The 16,943-nt window shown below is 48.3% G+C and overlaps 1 protein-coding gene across 5 annotated transcripts in view; it reads left to right on the forward strand.

The window, feature by feature from the left end:
- The first annotated feature begins 872 nt into the window (after positions 1-872).
- LOC114700410 (proton-coupled amino acid transporter 1) overlaps positions 873-16,943 on the forward strand; it is a 42,977-nt gene continuing 26,906 nt past the window's right edge. For 2 of the 5 annotated variants that reach the window (XM_037201525.1, XM_028880038.2), the window contains exon 1: positions 7,344-7,490. The gene's annotated coding sequence lies outside the window, so the exon portion shown is untranslated. Of the gene's footprint in view, positions 954-7,343; positions 7,491-16,943 lie in introns of those variants that run through there. The other 3 variants (XM_037201526.1, XM_037201523.1, XM_037201524.1) reach the window with 2 other exon arrangements.

Genomic DNA, 16,943 nt, shown 5'->3' on the forward strand with positions numbered 1-16,943 from the left:
AATAAACATCCCTAGTGTCGCTTCTCCGAGTCTCCAGTGCTCTTATTATGAAGTTGATGTCTTTGTTTCTCATTGTCATCACCCCTGGACACATAGGCTCAATGACACGCCTTAGCTTCTTGTCACCTTAGCGTGTGCCCCGTCCCAAGAACTTTGCCTTAATGAGATAGTTTCTTGTGCTCTTTTTATTATTTCCAACCCCTGTAGTACCGGGAGGCATGTGGAGGGCAGTTGGAATTGATGTTGACAGCCCTCCACACCTCACATTCTGTCCCTTCTTAGGGCAGGTTGTGAGCAAGGACCCCTCCAGTCGGAGTAAGGGGACATGCATTCTCACCTGAGCACACGATAAACTGTGACCAGAGAACTCTGAGGCTGAAGTGAGGGATCACGGGAAGACCCCAGGTCTTGACAAGTGTCAGGAAGCATGACTGCGCACAGAGGTCTTCACTGAAGGCCTGGCTTCCCATGGCTGTGGTGAACCTGCTACAGCAGGCTGTCTGAAAGCAACCCGGGAACTCGATAGGGAGTGGTTCTGAGGCTGACCCCACCCATCACCTCAGAGAGACACAGTTCTTGAAGCAGGGGAAAGAAAGGCCCAGAGAGCAGGAAGCCTGAGGAAAACGAGCTTCCTTCTACTCATTTTATGAGGGAGGAGTTGGAGTCCCGAGGGGAGGGGACTGCTAGCAAGCGGCAGAGTTGTCTCTGCCTTTCCTGTGGCTCCTACATTAGTGCTTGAACGAGACATAGGACGCACTGCCCTCATCTAAGTGACCAGGGCCCTTTGTCGCCATTGTGAGGTAATGCCAGGTCTGCCAAACCCGCAGCTGGGGATTTAGGGCTTTGCTCGACGTTTCATAATCTGCCTGGACCCGACCCCTGGAATAGTCCAGTGTCTTTTTCGGCTAATTGGCCCTGAAGACTGAGTCTGGAAGCTGTGGGCTGAGTAAGAGGTGAGGGACGTGGAGGGACAGAGGGAGGGGCAAAGTCTGTAGACATTTTCAGCTGTGGTGTGGCTAGAGCCGTGGAGACCCTGACACACACAGTGTGTTCTTGGAGCTGGCCCCCCGCACAACCTGACTTTAAAGATGCATTTTATTATTCGTGTGTGTGTGTGTGTGTGTGTGTGTGTGTGTGTGTGTGTGTGTGAGTATATGAAGTACAGGTGCCCCTGGAGGCAGAGGAGCAAGTTGAATCCCCCTAGATGTAGGATAGATGATTGTGAGCCACCTTACATGGGTCCTGGGAACTAATCTTGGGCCGTCTGCAAGAGAAGTACCTACCTAAAGACTGAGTCGACTTTCCAGCACCCAAATTTGTTATAAATTATAAATAGTGCTTGTTTGAGTTTCCTATCCTTCTATAATAACTACACACAGATTTTTAAAACACAAGTTTATTCACTCATAGCACCAGAGGTTGGGAGTCCCAAAGCCATGGTGTCCTCAGGACTCGGTCATTCTGAGGCTTTAAGAAAGACACCATTTCTTTGCTTTTCAGCTTTTAGAGGCTCCTGTAGACACTAGGCTCATGGCTCTTCCTCTTATCCTTCCAACTGGTGGGAGACCATCTTCCTATCCCACACTCTTCCCTTCCTCCCTCCTATATACCCAGCTAGTCCTGGATAATCTCATGTCAAGTTCTTTAATTGACTCACATCCACAAAGCCCCTTTGCTATCAAAGGGAGTCTTCTCACAGGTTCTGAGGTTAGGAGCCATCTCTGGAGGCCATCATCATCATTTTGTCTACATTAGAGTTTCTTAAACTTCTTCCCAACTCTGACCCCTTTCTGCCTGAGAAAGTTTTTGTTTTGTTTTGTGAATTTGGGTATGCAGGCATCTAAAATAGATATAAGCATCAAATGTTTACTAGTAACAAATCATAAATACATTTACTTTAAAACTGTTCTGTCTCTGGGCATGGTGGTACACACCTTTAATCCCAGCACTAAGGAGGTAGAGACAGGCGGATCTCTGTGAGTTCGAGGCCAGCCTGGGCTACCAAGTGAGCTCCAGGAAAGGCGCAAAGCTACACAGAGAAACCCTGTCTCGAAAAAACAAAAACAAAAAAAACAAAAACAAAAAAACAAAAAAACACCCCCCCCCAAAAAAAAACCCAAATATTCTGTTCCACAACAGTGGAGGGCAGAAAAGAGCATGGGATCCCCTGGAACTGAAATTACTGGTGGTTGTGAGCCTCTGTGTAGGTAGGTGCTGGGAACTGAGCCTGGGTTCTCTTCAAGAACAGCAAGGACTTTTAATTTCTGGGCTATCTCTCCAGTCCCAAAAACCCAATTTTAAAAATTAAACCTAATCCAATCCAATCCAATCCAATCCAATCCAATCCAATCCAATCCAATCCAAAGACAGACTGATTTGACACATGCTGAGTAGTGATCCTAGGTAAATATTAAAAGTCTTTGTTTTTCATAACTCAGCTTTATGTTTCTGTAAGAGTAGGAACTGAACATACAGTAAAAACATTGCAGTTTATAACATATAATGCAAAAATTTGGAATATAACTGAGGTGTTTCATGCTACATTCCTTGGTGTTGTGTGGCCATGAGCATGTACACAGCATGTGTGTTATGTTCTCAGAGCCAATCCATTTCATACAACTATGGTAAAGACTCATAGAAATGCCCCAGACTCAGGGTAAATTTGATTTTGAAGCATTTTTTTTGTCACTGCACATTTAGAAACCTTTGACTAGTACTACGTTTTCACAACCCCACAGTCAGTTACAAGATGCTGTAGAGGGCCACAACCCACGGTTTAAGTGGCTGTGTTTTACCCCATACAGCCCTGATTGCCTAGGATAATTCCATTATAGTCCTGAAGGTCACACAGCCTCTTTGATTCTTGTGTCTCCAGCTGAACAAAACATACTTAGAATGCTTCTCTTGCCCAGTGCTTTCCCGACTTGCCAACGTCCCGGCAGGCAGAAAATGATAACATTTTGAAAGCTCTCGAAATAAAAGAACAAGACTGATGCTAGCTGTGCCAGCCTTGGTTTGGTACCAAGGACAGGACGTGCCTCACCTGGGCCCACGGGCTCTGACACTCCTGTCATTTGGTTTTGCCTTGGTCGGTGCATGTTGTAAGCTGGTGCACCCCTTGGCATTTTGGCGTCATGCTCCTACCCCAGCCTGTGTTCTCCAGGATCCTCCACTTCTCCTTCACACTAAGTGTGGGGTGCTGGTGTTGCTGTCAGTCGATTAACCCAGAACAAATGACTCTTGATAGTTTGCAGACATTTTCCTGGATCATTGCTGTTCGTAACTCGTAATAGGGCTGCTAATTCATTGTTCTGGTGACACTGCATCTTGTTTTATCACATCACATGATCTAAAAGCCAATACAGGAAATAGGCAGTTTTCCTGACTGTACTAGTCCTTGAATTGTGTTTATGCTTTACCATACAGCCTATTTAGTAATTCTTTGTTTACAGACATGCACTGTGCCTGCACCGGGGGCCCACGGGCTCTGACACTCCTGTCATTTGGTTTTGCCTGGGTCGGTGCATGTTGTAAGCTGGTGCACCCCTTGGCATTTTGGCGTCATGCTCCCTACCCCCAGCCCTGTGTTCCTCCAGGATCCTCCACTTCTCCTTCACACTAAGTGTGGGGGTGCTGGTGTTGCTGTCAGTCCGATTTAACCCCAGAACAAATGGACTCTTGAATAGTTTGCAGACATTTTTCCTGGGACCTCAATTGCTGTGTCTGTAACTCTAATAGCTTTTTTTTTTTTTTTTTTTTTTTTAAACTGGGAATGGAGTCCAGATGCTTCTGGTGACACTCACCTGTGTTTTATCACATGAATGATGCTACACACACACACACACACACACACACACACACACACACACACACACTCACCCCAGGCAGGCTCTCTGCCCCTGAGCTGTAGCTCCAGCCTTGATTGTGTCTTTGATGCTTTGCCATAATGTATCTTCAAAAATATTATTTGCAGTATTTTTTTTTAAATTGCATGGTCTCCTTCCACGGTCTCAAGAACCATAAGAAAAGAGTCAAAACAGGTTAGGCAGATGGCTCGGTTGAGAAAGTGTCCACTGTGCAAGCGTGGAGACTCCAGTCTGATCCCCAGCACCTGTATAAAAAAGCTGGACTCAGCGGCACTGGCTTGTAACCCCAGGGCTGGGAAGGTGAAGACGGGCAGATCCCCGGGGCTCAGGGGACACCAGTACAGTTTACTTGGTGAATCCCAGGCCAGTGAGAGACTCTCTCTCCAAAAACACGGTGAGGGCTGGCAGAATGACTGAGCTGCTGACTGGGGGCAGACACCTCCCAGGCCCGCGGAGCTGGCTCCAGTCCTCCTGATGTTTGCTCCCTCAAGCATCACTCTTGCCCCCAAGGCCATTTCACTGCTGTTGCTCGCTTGCTTTGTATTGTAGCACAGCCCACAGTGTCCTCATGGAGCCTAGCCTTCTTCAAAGCCATTTTCTCTTTTCTAATTGTTGTTCCAAAATGAAAATGTGTCTACATCATTCACATTACTTAATGGGTTCTTGAATCGTGTTGCTGTGGCTTCCAAAATATTTGAGTCTCTAGCAGTGCTGAATGCTTCTGCTCTAGCAAAGGTCCGTGAACAGTGACATTTTGTTCTTGGGATACCGACAAAAGAGGGCCTGGCTTTCTATGTCCCAGCCTCCGTGGTTACTGTCCTGCAATAGGAGCATGGTGTTTACTGCAGCCGGGGCTTGGAAGCCTCCTCTGGGAAAGTGGTGCTGGATTGGCCACTGCCAGTGTTCTGACATGTATCTTGAAGGTCCACATGGTGACTAAACCAGTTAACATACAAGGGAGCTTTGCATGGGCCCAGGCACGTTGTAAGATACAAGACCTTCAGCACAAGGCATGGAAGCTGAGTGTACCCAAAATGGAACAGAGAACAATGTACCAACCAGCAAAGGAGAGCGGATCTGAGCAGAGTTCATGACATTTCAGGACCCATCACCCTTGAGGGTGGCGCATGGGTAGGGTTTAGGGGAGAATAGAAGTGACCCCCTACTGTTAGGTGCAGAAGGAGGCTTCTTTAAGTGACAGATGTTATGTGATTTGCGAATGACCAGGGAAGGGGAAGAGCTGAGCATTGCTTCCAGATGGGGAAAAGCAGTATTTTCTAGATGGGGAACCTACAGGGAGCTTAGAAGCCACCCAGCGGGAAGTGATGGCGACAGACAGGCCTGGGGTTCCTCTCTGCCACGCTGCAGCAAGCGCTGGACTGACACTCAGCACTTCCAGCCTTTCCGCTGGCTGACAGGGCTCTCAGCAGGGGAATCCAAATCTCCCTGTGTCTTTCCAGATACCACTCCTGGGTGGGGATCTCCGACCAGCCAGTGTGGAGAGGGACTCTGCAAGTTGTATTTTTCTTTTCCTTTCTTAAAAAAGTAGTCTTTCACATTTATTTGTTAATTACTCTGTGTGTGTGTGTGTGTGTGTGTGTGTGTGTGTGTGTGTGAAGTATGTGTGTGGCGTATGGAGCATATGCATACGTGTAAGGAGTATGGAGTATATGTATGCATAGGTATATGTGTGTTTGTGTGTGTTGTTGTTGTGTGTGTTTGGTTATTATTGTGTGTGTGTTTTTTTTTTTGTGTGTATGGAGTATGTGTGTGTGTGTGGTTTATGGAGTATGTGTGTGTGTGTGTGTTGGTAGTTGTGTGTGTGTGTTGTTGTTTTTGGTTATTTGTGTTTGTGTTGGTGTTGGTGTTTTTTTTTTTTTTTTTTTTGTTGTTGTGTGTGGTGTATTTGTGTGTTTGTGTTGTTTGTGTTGGTGTATGGAGTATGTGTGTGTGTGTGGTGTATGGAGTATATGTGTGTGTGTGGTGTATGTGTGTGTGTGGTGTATGGAGTATGTGTGTGTGTGTGGTTTATGGAGTATATGTGTGTGTGTGTGGTGTATGGAGTATGTGTGTGTGTGTGGTGTATGGAGTATGTGTGTGTGTGTGTGTATGGAGTATGTGTGTGTGTGGTGTATGGAGTATATGTGTGTGTGTGTGGTGTATGTGTGTGTGGTGTATGGAGTATGTGTGTGTGTGTGGTGTATGGAGTATGTGTGTGTGTGTGGTGTATGGAGTATGTGTGTGTGTGGTGTATGGAGTATGTGTGTGTGTGTGGTGTATGGAGTATGTGTGTGTGTGTGGTGTATGGAGTATATGTGTGTGTGTGGTGTATGAGTGTGTGTGGTGTGTGTGTGTGTGTGTGTGTGTGTGGTGTATGGAGTATATGTGTGTGTGTGGTGTATGGAGTATATGTGTGTGTGTGTGGTGTATGGAGTATGTGTGTGTGTGTGTGTGGGTATGTGTGTGTGTGGTGATGGGGTATGTGTGTGTGGTGTATGGAGTTATGTGTGTGGTGGGAGGTGTGGTGTGGTGTATGGAGTATATGTGTGTGTGTGTGTGGTGTATGGAGTATATGTGTGTGTGTGTGGTGTATGGAGTATATGTGTGTGTGTGTGGTGTGTGTTAGGGACGGGGCAGAGGGACATCAGATGGTGATGTTCTTTGTCTCCTGGAGTTGCTCCCTCCACCTTTATTTATTTATTTTTTCAGCCAGGGTCTCTCACTGAACCTGAAGTCCACTGTTTTGTCTAGATCAGTTAGTTGCTGAAAACGCCCAGGGATCTCTGTGCCTCTGGCCCCCCACCCTGGTGTTATGGCACACATTGCCATGCTTGCCTTTTTTATGTGGGTGCTAGGAATCTTAACTCAGGTCCTCATTATACCCAGTGAACCATTTCTCCAGCACACACACCCTCCATGTAAAAATACTTAAATGAAGGCTGGAGAGATGGCTCAGCGGTTAAGAGCACTGACTGCTCTTCCAGAGGACCCAGGTTCAATTCCCAGCACCCACATGGCAGCTCACAACTGTCTATAATTCCAGTTCCAGGGGACCTGACACCCTTACACAGACATACATGCAGGCAAAAATACTAATTCTCTTAAAATAAATAAATTTAAAAAAATTAAGTTGAAATAAGGTGTTTTTAAGTTAACCAAGCTGGCCTTGAACTCACTCTGTACCCAAACAGGTCTTGAACTTTCCTTTTTCCCTGCTCTGGGATAGCAATCTTTTACCACCAGGCCTGGCCGCATTATTCCCCGTCCCCCAAAGGTGCATATTTGTGATTATAAACGTGTCCAAGCTCATTGATATACGTTGCAAAAATGGGGACAGCCCCTCCCCCCCAACCCAGTCAAGGTCGCCTTAGCTGTGGTGGTCCCAGGAGTGCGGCCCTTTCTGCAGCAGCGGCTGGACACCGCCAGGTGGCGCTGCGGAACAAGGACCTGGGAGGAGGAGCGTGGAGCGCGGCAGCACATGACTTCGGCTAGGGAGCCGGCATCACGTGACGGGGCCCGGAAGCGGCTGTCCGGGCGACTAAGAAACGATGGCTAGGGGTCGGCGCTGAGGCTGCGCGGGGTGGGTTGAGCTGGAGCGGAGCCCGGGCCGGACAGGGCCGAGTGGTGAGTAGTGCACGCCTTGCGCTGCAGTCCGGAGTCAACCTCCTGCTGCAGCGCCCGGCGCCGCGTCCTCCCGCTAAGCCAGTGCTGCTGCTCAGGGATAGGTCACCCGTGGGGTGGGGTCTCCCGAGCCCCTTTGACAGGTGTGTGGTCGCGGTTCCCCGATGGAGAGGGTCTCACGGATGCCCAGCTCCGGTCAACCCCACGTTTCCCAATGAGGCTAGACGAGCCGTGCCCTTGCCTTGGGTCACAGGGTACCAGACTGCAACTCCCCTCCTCCGATAGGAGGGGAAACTGAGGCCCAGGGCTGTGTGGGGGCTTCCGAGATACCCCCGCGGCAGGGTGTCAGTTCCGGCAATTGTTTGCTTTCTGCCGCGTCTCCTGCGGGGAAACTCGCCCTGAGAAGAGCCACTTGTCCCTTCTGCCGTGGGTCGCGTCCTTGTTTAGTTCTGCTCTGCCTGGGTTCTCTACGCCAGGCTTGGGCTCTGGGTGTGGTTCTGTTCGCTGATGTGTTTTTTTTTTTTTTTTTTTTTTTTTTTTTTTTTTTTTTTATCTTTTTTGCACACTCATCAGTCTGTAGGCTTCGTTTTTAACAGTCCTGCAGTTTGTGGAAGTCACACGGAAATATGAAGGAGGAGCTGAAACAGGCTAGAGGGGCCAGGGCGTGGAGAAGCCCTCACGTGAACTTGAAGACCGTTTGCTTTGTTTTGTTTTCCTTAATTTGGCAGCTTTTGGTAGCGACTGCTTATGTGGATGGATTTTGAGGGGAGGGCGTGGGGGGAAAGCTTGTTGAAACAGGATAGCAACATAGTGTCCTGGAAGAAACTGACACTGGGGGATCGCATAGTGTTTTAGCTTTTACCTCTGGCTTGACGCCTTAGGTGACTCAGAATCCTCAGCTGGTTTACATTCTTCAGTGTACGGTAATAGGGCCGATAGAGTTCCCTGGGTTTTTTTTTTTTTTTTTCTCTCAGCATTCTCATCTTTGAGGTCTGTGTAAGGAATTTTACCTGTACTTATTTCCTGATTGTCTTGAACGCACCTCGCTCCCCCTGCCCCCCCCCCCCATTATGATTAAACTAGACACTGGCAACTTATCCTTCTCACGACCAAGACTTCTTTCGGCTCCTGTTTGAATTCTAATTTACAGTAACTAACAGGTCTATTTAGCATAGAGGGTTTTTTGTTTGGATGGAACCCAGGGCCTTGGACACACTGAGAAAACACTCTTCCACTGGACTGCATCTCAGCCCTTAGTGTTCGTCTATGGACCATGTTTCTTTACAGATGTTCTTGAGGTTGAAAGAGGCGCGGCTCTCAGCACTTAGCTTTTACTTGAGGCTGTCTCTGCCCTGGTGACGTATGTGCTCGCATGCTGCAGCCTCTTTGTTTTGTGTCTCTATTTTCTCCTTAAACCCTGTGGCTGTTGGTTCGGCCTCATCTATGTTTAGCTGGCTTTGTCTAGCCCTGAGTCGGGAAGAGAGGGATTTATTTTGTTATTCTGGAGAGTACAGTTGAGATCAGTGCAGTCAGGGAAGTGGTTTTGAGCATGAAAACTTGCAAGGAATCAGTTCTCTTTTGTGTTGGGACACCGTGTGGAGTTCCTTGTCGCCACATGGAATTGTCATTGGGCATTTCATTGATTACCTTGGGGGATGTTGCAGGTGAAATGGCCGTGCTGGGTGGAGAGCTGACCTGAATACAGTTATGTTTTCCTCCTCTATCTCCTTTTCCCTCTTTCCTAATCCTTTCCCCCTCCTACCCCCTCTCTTCCCTCTTTCCCTGTCCCCCATCCCCCTCCCTCTTCCTTTCTCTGTGTGTTTGTGTGTGTGCACATGCATGAGTGCATGCGTGTGTGTGTGTGTGTGTGTGTGTGTGTGTGTGTGTGTGTAAGTCAGAGCACCACCTCAGGTGGTGTTCCCCAGACAGTCTACCTTTGCTGAGACAGAGTCTCCTTGGCCTTGAGCTTGCTGATTGGTTAGGACAGGCTGGCCATGAGCCCCATGGATTCACCTGTCTGCTCCTCTCCGGCACCAGGATTATGAGGGCATCATCGTGCTGGCTTTGTCTCTTAGATTCGGGAATTGAACTCAGGTCCTTGTGTTTGCAAGGCAAGATTTTACTCGCCAGCACCCCGTTTTCTTCCTTTTTGCCCCAACTTCCACCTCATGAGGGTCTCAGCTCTTAAGCTTCCTGACTGCTGTTGCTTCTTCTCGGTCTTGAAGCCAGACCTTGTGCTGGGCTGGGGAATGGCTTTGTCTCTGTTTTTACCGGCCCCCGAAGCTTCTGCTAACCCTTTCTAGAACTGTGTTCCTGAAGTGAGTTTTCTTTTTCCTGTGAAGGAGAGTCATGTTTATTCTGTTGACCTAAACTCAGGCCTTGGAGATCTCATGCCTCCTTCCTTTGGCCAGATGCAAAATGCCGACCTCCACCTCACAGATTGGTACGTCAGGTACCTAGCTAGCATGGAAACCACAGAATGCTGAATCTGAGGCTACCCCCAAACACATTGCTCTTGGAAGCCTGGACACCCAAGCCAGGACTCAGTGACCTGTTCCTGTGGGGAGGGGATCAGGGGGGGTGCTCCTCTGTGCTGCTTTCTCTGTGAATTCGGCAGTCTGCCTGTGTGGGGGCATTGCAGGGCTTTGGCACTTAGCCCACCATTTCCAAGTTAGAGACCCATCTCAGTCCTTGTCCTAGTTAGCTTTCTGTTCCTGTGAACAAACACCGTGGCCAAAAGCAACTTGGGCAGGAGAGGCTGTATTACATTTATAGCTTATAATGAAGGGCATTGGGGCAGGAATCAGCAAGGCAGGACCCGAAGCAGAGACCATTGAGGAACACTGCTTCCTGGCTTGCTCCCCATGATTGCTCAGTCTGCTTTCTTACACCAACCAGGACCACTCACTCATGAGTGGTACCAGCTATAGTGAACTGGACCCTCCCACGGTCAATCATTAATCAAGGAAATGCTTACAGATGTACCTATAGGACAGTCTGATGTCGGCATTTTCTCAATTGAGATTCCCTTCTCCTGAGTGACTGTGATGGCCATTCTTTGTTGTTAACTTGACTACAGCTGGAATTAACCCAAACCCAAGCAGCTGGGTACATCTGTGAGGGATTTTTTTTTCTTAATTAAATCATTTGAAATGGGAAGACCCACTTTTAATCCAGATCTTTTGAGATGGGAAGATCCACCTTTAATCTGGGCCACACCTTTTGCTAGCAGCCTATATAAAGGACACGGAAGAAGGAAGAGCTCTCTCTCTCTCTCTCTGCCTGCTTGCTCTTGCTGACAAACCCATTCCTTCACTGTAATTAGAGCCTACTTCTTTAGGATTCTGGCATGTACCGAATGAAGACCAGCACTGAGACATCCAACCCTGTGGCCTGAACAACTACTGGGTTCTTCTAGTCAGTTCTGGAGAACACAACTCTAGAGAATCCGGCTAATACAGTGACCCTGGCTTGAGGTGCCAAATTGTCGAAAACCTGGACACTCCTGTAGAGTGTTAACTGGGAAAAGCACTGAAAAGTTTGTGTAAAGAATCTTTGTCCGGTCCAGAGTGTCTCCATGGTAACAATCACTACTCTCACTGAGTCCACTGTGTGCCAGGCAGCGCGCCTGCCGTTTATCTTATCTTCCTAACAGTATTTTAGCTTGGTGTACTGGGAACGTCTCTCAGGTGAAGGAAGCCAGACAAAAGCAGAGTGAATGACTTAGCTGGAGTTGCACTCCTGATGCCAGCCTGTATATATCATGCAGAATACCCTCTGTCTACCCAGCTCTGGGACCAGTTTGGGGCTAGGCATGTTAGAGCGTGTACCATCTGGTGATAGAAGGGTATTGGTCTGGGACTGTGGTTTGCTGGCTCAGAATCTCAGGTGATCTTTCAGCATCTGGTGGCTGGATGGGGCCATCTCTGCATGTGCCTTGCTTTGCCTCTGGGTGAGAAGCTGGAGTAGGCTCTTCTGAAGTCACGCCTGGCCCTGGCATTTTGTGTGTGTGTGTGTGTGTGTGTGTGTGTGTGTGTGTGTGTGTGTAAAAACTGAGCGTGCTTGCCTGCCCCTTAGTCGCCGTGCACTGTGGACAACAGCAGCTGGCCTGGGGCTGCCCGCAGCATGGGACTCCTTCGGGCACGAGGCTGGGTTGCAGAAGACACTGTGGTGGCCGTGGTGGAGTGCTTCCCGATGCTGTTTCTAACTGTTCTTGTAGATGTAACAAGTTTTCACTTCCCTCCCTCTAGACCGCACTGGGCAACTCAGTCTGTGTCCTCTGCTCATGTCTTTAGAATTCTAGCACCAGAGAAAAGGATTTGCTGCTTGCTCTGCGTTCCAGAGTCCAACTCATGGCCTGGAAATAATAGACTGTGCTTTTAGCTTGCAAGCAATCACCATGGTGTGCTGGAGAGATGGCTCAGAGGTTAAGCACATTTGCTCATCTACCCAGAGGGCCAAGCTTGGTTTCCAGCTCCCACCTTGGAAGGACGCAGCTGCTTGTAACTCCAACTACAGGGGCTCTGACACCCTTTTCTGACATATATTCACACAAAGTGCACATACATACACGTCAGTAAACTAAATCTTAAAAACTATTTTTAAAAATTGCCACCAGTTCCTGACTGTGGTGGGAGGTGAGGCCTGAAGTATAGACATCATAATAAGATTATGTATTTTGAAGCCCTTTATGTGAATTACTGTGGTCAGGGTCACCTAGGAAGTCCAATAAAACCCAAACTGCTGAGTGGTGGGGTGCACACCTGTAACCCAGCACTTGAGTGGCTGACACAGGACAGTGGAGAGTTTGAGGCCAGTCTGGGTTACAGAGAGAGGAGGCCCTGAGTCCAAAAGAAAGAAAAAAATTTCAAATAAGGATTCCTAGACTTGACTGAGTAGAGCCAATGGGTAAGAATGCACATTCTGTCTGATTTCTAAATTTAATGTAATAGTATTAAAATCTAGCAAAAAAAAAATCTTTTTCTTTGCAATTTCTACTTCTGATCTTAGTCAAAAGGCCAAGAAGTAATTTTTTGCATTTTAATATTTAACTGAGTATATTCCAAAGTAATATTACTGTAACACATAGGCAACACAAAATTACAAATTCATGAGGCATTGTGTCATTTTTATTCTGGTGTGTACGGGGTTCACTTTTGGTCCCTGAATTTGTGTCGTCTCACTTTGTAGCCCATCCTGGCAATCCTGCCTCAGCCTCCCCGGGGGTACTGCCGGGTGGAGGTTTTACCCTCTGTTGATGGACCACACATCATCTATAAACTGTGGCTATCCTCAAGAACCTGAAAGACGAGCCTGCCTCAACTTTCTCGTATTACACAACCCTCATTTCACATTAACAGGCCCCATTAACTCTCCCGAGGGGGCAGGGGTTGGCAATTGCTGTAGCTGGTGTGGATGCCTGGCTTCCTCAAGGGAGCCTGGGGGTGGGGGTGGTGGGTGCCCAGCAGGGGAACAGGAAAGGGAAGAGTAAGAGGAGGCCCTGTGTAGATTGGGGTGGCTGTGCGCACCCTCCCCAGTGTACCAGCTGAGGACGGGCTGCTGCCCAGCCTTGCTGGGGATGGACTCTCTCTGTGCGCCCTCCCATTCCCTCCTTTTCTCTGTCTCTGAAACAGGGTCTCTTGTAACCTGGGCCAGCCTTGGATGGCCTTGAACTTGTGATCCTTCTTGTCTGCATCTCCTGAGTGCTGGATTACAGACCTGCACTCCCACACTGGTGCTGGAGATGGAACCAGGGGCCTGGTGCATGCTAGGCAAGCAATCGTCTCCCACCAGCTGGGGCCTATCCCCAGCCCTGGGAAACATGCCTTCTCCCAGACTGGTCTTGTCCGTTTGGACAACTGTGCAAATATAATATAAGGTTCTTCCTGAACAAGCAAGCACCTCCCTCCTCCTTCCCACCTGTCCATCTCAGCGCAGAAGGATCTTTAAGATCCCGAAGAAAAGGGCTAATATATGTGTCGGCCCTTAGAGACTGTTTCTGTGGCCCGGCCTGGGAGCGAAGGCCTGTAATCCCAGCTACTTGGGAGGCCGAGGCCAGAAGATCTCATGAGTGAGTTCAAGGGCAAGACCCTGTCTCAATACTACCAACAAAATGGGGGTGAGAGGGGTACCAATGATACAGCCTAGTGGTAGAACATCCATGGATTTGATCTCTATCACAAAACCAGAAACAAACAAGGCAAAACAAAACAAATGTAGCTCTTGAGTCACAAGGTTGGATGTTCTCATTGCCTCCTTGGTTATTAGATTTCTACCCCTTTCATGGTCCTGGCCTTGAGCCCTGGATGTACAGTGTGTTGTAACTTCATGCTTCTTTCAGCGCATTCCTCGGTTACACAATGCAACATATGTCCAACCCATGTGCTACTGTCGTCTGCCTGCTTCTTCTTCCCCTTGCTGGTGCAGCCGGGAATCACCTGCTTCTTTATCATGTGTTATTGATTTATTTTAAGTTTATCATTAACCAGCACCTATAAGTGGCATCTCCTCTGTTATCAATATGCATGGAGTTGCTAAGTCATATTCCCCTATCGGTAGTTGCCAGATCTAGAGATTTCAGTTTTTTTCTGAGTAGTTGCCTTAGCTTCATCCTCCTGCGAGGAACTTCACTTTTTACCGAGGACACAGAGAGACCTCTTTACAGTGTCAGGGATAAACTGAGAGTCTGTGCTGCATCAGTTTCTTTAAAATAAACTTTCTGTATTTTATTATTAAATTGTATTTAATTTTTTTTTTTTTTTTTTTAGATGAGATCTCATTATGTAGCTCTGACTAGCCTGGAACTTGCTGAGATCCACCTACCTTTGTCTCCCAAGGGCTGGGATGAAAGGGATGAGCCACCATACCTGGCTTAATTAGGTTTTTGAGACAGACAGGGTCTGACTGTATTGCTCAGGCTGGCCTTGAATTTGTAATTTGTCTCCTGGCTGCTGAGATTATAGGGTGTGCCAGCACACCCTGGCTTCAGTGGTTTTGGTGATGGGTTGGGGTTGGGGGATTTACCGTCGCCCTGTTTTGTCTCTGCCTTCAGCCACACTCACGGTTCACATACAAGGTTATGTTTAGCTGCATCGGGTGTGTTGGCAGAGACTAGAAATAAGTTGATATTCACTTAAGTAAGTACATCCTCTGATCGGAACATCAGCGCCGCAGAGGAGCCCCAGTCTGAACTTCCCACACTGCTGTTTGCATTGGCAAACTAAGATCAGAGGAAAGAAAATTGTTCAGAGTCACCAAGCAAATCGGAGACAAGAGGCCGACGTCACACCCAGGTCTCCTCGACTTATTCTTAGCTCTTGCTTGTATGACGAAGAGGTTTTCGGCTCTCTACATCAATGTAGGTTTTCCTTTCCTGGCCCACGTGTGAGTTTACTTTCCCCGGATACGCTGGAATCTTTGCATCACATGAGTAAGTGGAACCCTTAGACTCTCAGTGGGTACCCGGGCAGTGGAACAGGGAGCTTCCTCCCTGGGGTTGCAGGCACTGTGTGGATTGAATGTGCTTTATCTACACCGAAAGTCATGTTGAGGCTCTGACCCCAAGTTGATGGCCTTGAGAAACACTGGGGTCTTTAAGAGACCCATGGGACTCTACTCTCATGGAGGGATTAACGTAATTGCCCAGCAAGTGGGTTAGTAACCGTTAGTAACCGTGGGAATAGACAGGAAGTGAGCATGGCTCCTCCCCTTGGTCTCTTTTCACCTTGTGACCTCTTCTCACTCTTGTGACCTCCTTTCCTCACTTCCCTATGAGTTTCTGGTTTTCTGCTGTGCCTAAAGCAGTGTGAGACCCTTGAGGGAAGCCAGCAGTTACCTGAACCCTTAGAATTGTGAGCTCATTTCTCTCTCTCTCTCTCTCTCTCTCTCTCTCTCTCTTGATTTATTTATTTTATGCATGAGTGCTCTATCTGCATGTACACTTTTTTTTTTTTTTTTTTTTGCCAGAAAAGGGCATCAGATCCCACTAGAGATGGTTGTGAGCTACCATGTGGTTGCTGGGAATTGAACTCAGGACCTCTGGAAGATCAGCCAGTGCTCTCAACTGCTGAGCCATCTCGACAGACCCTGCTCATTTCTTAATAAATTACCTAGCTTCAGATAGTTTGTTACAGCGACGGAGAGTGGACTAAGACAGGCCCATTACTGACTTTCCACTATGCAGTTCCTTTGTGAGGATGCACGGATCCTTTCCTGACTTGCAGTTGGTAAAAGATGATGTGTCCCTGGACCACTCTTGTGCTGGAGGCAGGGCTGGTTTTCAGGCATCCCCAGAGGGGAGCCCTTAGCAGAGAGACATCTTCTGGGCAGCTGGTGTTGGGGTGGCAGTTGGAGAGGCAGCTTCTCACCCTGAGATAGCATCTCAGAGCCAGGCTGGTGTCTGCGTGCTGGGGGAGAGCCTGATGGAGAAGGGATGGGTTGTCTTGATCATTTTTATTGCTAATGTACTTTCCACCCTTATTTGACTGCGGATTCTTGAAGGATATGGAGTTGACTTTTTTCCATTTAGTTTCCACAGCACCTGGCGCTGTCATCAGTAGACATTTCCACACAGGAGGCAGTCAGGAGGGACATAGACTTCCTGCCTTGCTAATGCTTAGCAGGACAGGTTCCTCCATCTTTGGGGGAGAGCCTTTATCTATGCAACGAGGGGCTTGAGGTGACCTGTGAAGGCTCCTTAGCGCTGGGCTAGGATTCTAGGGGCTTCCACAACTTTCACCTGGCTGAGAGAAGCCCTCCCCTCCTCTCTTTCCCAGAGCCACATGGAGAGGACGCATCCTCACCACCCCTCCTCAGTACACGACAGGGAGGGTTACTTCTTTCACCACCTTTTAAACATGAGCAAATCTATAAAAATTTAAGAGAAGGCCGAGGGCTGGAAAGGCGTGACACCGTCCTCTCCATCATGAAGGTCACGGCCAACACTCCTGTAACAAGACAGGTTAATGAGGGCGCAAGTGTTTATTCAGTCAGCATTTTGTGTGACATGGGAGCCTTCAGAGGAGACTATGAAAGGATCCAGGGGGAACAGCCCACCCTGAGCTCACATTCCCATCTGTATGCTCCGATTTGCTGAATTGTGGGCAGCTGTGTGGAGAGCTGGTCACAGTGAGTGTGTAGTGGAAGCCAGCTGGGCTCCACCCCGGCAGTCTGACCACTCAGTCCTTTCTGCCTCCGTGTGGATCTTTCTCTCCTTCCAGGACAGGTCTACGAAGGCAGAAGGGACAGAATGGCCATTTTAGGTTTTGTGGCTGCTTTGCAGAGAATTTGGGGGAGACTTCTGGTTTCTGAGATTCACTCCAGGGACAAAGGTTGGGAGGGAGGCACGGGAAAGGAGAAGGTCAATGGACTTTGCTGTTGGGGTCGTTTCTGTGGCCTTCAGGTCTCCTTTAGTTCAACGTGCTTGGCATGCCAAAGCTGTACTTTCGTACTGTACTT

Source organism: Peromyscus leucopus, chromosome 8b (genome assembly GCF_004664715.2).
Source record: "Peromyscus leucopus breed LL Stock chromosome 8b, UCI_PerLeu_2.1, whole genome shotgun sequence".
In the NCBI taxonomy this organism is placed as follows: Eukaryota; Metazoa; Chordata; class Mammalia; order Rodentia; family Cricetidae; genus Peromyscus; species Peromyscus leucopus.